Consider the following 2271-nt stretch of genomic DNA (forward strand, 5'->3'; position numbering starts at 1 on the left):
TTCCCGAATTGTCTTTCCTTCTGATAGAGAGACTTATCTTAAAGAGATTCCATCACCAGCCAAGACGAACAAAGGGAAGGCAATTGCTCAGTCTTCTGGGGTAGATAAACATAAAGACGTTGATGTCGATGAGGAATACTTCGACGAAAGAGATGATGACATGGTGGGGACGATTTCAATAATCCCTACCGAGTACCTTGGGGAGTGTAAAGGTAATCCGGATGAGGATTACGATCAGGAAGACGAAGAAGCTTTTTCTTTTATTTTCATAGAAGATGAACCAGGTGTCTTCCTTCTCCCTACTGAAAAGCAAATGTCTCATTTGCGTCCTCTTCACATTGTTGCTATTGTGAATGGTTACAAGATAAACAAGGTACTAATTGATGGTGGGGGCAGCAATAAGTCTTTTGCCTGAAAGGATGCTAGAAAAAGTAGGGAAACATGTTAGTGAGTTGGTCCCTACGAATATTGATTTAACTGATTTTAGTGGGAATTCCACCCCAGCAAGAGGGTTGGTTACCTTAACTGTGAAGGTGGGGTCGTCGTAGAGACACTCAGTGTTTGTGGTGGTGCCATCGAAGGCAAGTTATAACGCCTTACTTGGGAGAGATTGGATTCATGGAGTAGGTGCAGTGCCATCTACGGTGCATCAAAGTGTGCTTCTATGGACTGAGGAAGGCAAGCCTGAAATTGTCAAAGCAGATTCGAGTCTTTATGTCGAATAAATGCATGCTGATTTTAGGATATATAATCGCAAGCTGAAGCCATTAAATGTTGATCAATCTCTGAATCCTTACAATTGTGAATGTTGTTATTTGACTTCGGAGGGACTGTCGGTGAAGTTGCACTACCCAGACATGCCCTATGAACCAACAGGTTGGGATTGTGATTCTTGAAGGCCTCGAAGACTGAACCATGGACCATGTTGAGGAAGTTTCTGATTACCTAGTAACTTTGCATAATTATTTAAATAATTTTCAAGCTTTAGAAAATAAAGATGATTCTTCTGATAAAGTTGAATCAGATAGGATTAATAGATTTGTTAGTAGTAATATGTTTGATTCGACACCTCTAGTCGAATGTAGTAATGATCTTTTTATTACTTGTAATGAAGTTAACGATATGAGTCGGACTGCTGATTTAATAGAAGAGGCTCATTGTTTAGAGAATAAAAGTTATGATGATTCAATCAAAGATCAAGTTTCTACTCTTTCTCATGATGTTATTGATTTTACTTTTGATTGTATTTATGATTTGGAACCTTTGGGATTTGAAAAATGTACAACTGAAGATGATCATTATAAGGGGTTTGAATCTCAAGATCCTTTAGAAGAAGTTAATTTGGGAACTCATGATGATGTTCGAATTACATATATTTGTAAAGATCTTATTGATCCTTTTCGAACTAATCTTATCAATTTGTTACATGAGTTTAAGGATTGTTTTGCATGGAACTACCATGAAATGCCTGGTCTTGATTGATTGTTAGTAGAACATTGATTAGCATTGAAACCTAATGCTCGACCCGTGAAACAAACCCCTAGACATTTTGCTCCTGAAATCAATGTGAAAATTAAGGAAGAGATAGAACGCTTGATTAAAGCCAAATTTATTCGAACCGCTCATTATGTAGAGTGGGTGTCGAATATAGTTCCAGTAATGAAGAAAAATGGAAAATTGAGGGTGTGTATCGATTTTCGAGATTTGAACAATGCTACTCCAAAGGATGAGTATTTCATGCCAATTGCAGATATGTTAATCGATTCTACAACAGAAAACGAAATCCTAAGCTTCATGGATGGTTATTCTGGATATAACCAAATTTTTATTGTGGAGGATGATGTGGCCAAAACTGCTTTCCGTTGTCCTGGGGCGTTAGGTACATATGAATGGGTGGTTATGCCTTTTGGTTTGAAAAATGCTGGAGCAACATATCAACGAGCAATGAATGCCATTTTTCATGAGTTTATTGGAAAATTTATGGAAGTATATATTGATGATGTAATGGTCAAATCCATTTCTATAAATCAACATATAGACCACTTAAGAAAAGCATTCTTGACTATGAGAAAAAAAAAGGATTGAAAATGAATCCTTTGAAGTGTGCTTTTGGTGTATCGGCAAAAAATTTCTTAGGCTTTGTCGTTCATAAAAAGGGGATAGCTATCGATAAGAATAAAGCAGATGCAATATTAGATTTGTCTGCACCCAAATCGAAAAAAGAAGTACAATCGTTTTTGGGGAAAATTAATTATCTTCGAAGGTTCATTT

The sequence above is a fragment of the Arachis ipaensis genome, chromosome B09 (genome assembly GCF_000816755.2).
Source record: "Arachis ipaensis cultivar K30076 chromosome B09, Araip1.1, whole genome shotgun sequence".
Lineage (NCBI taxonomy): Eukaryota > Viridiplantae > Streptophyta > Magnoliopsida > Fabales > Fabaceae > Arachis > Arachis ipaensis.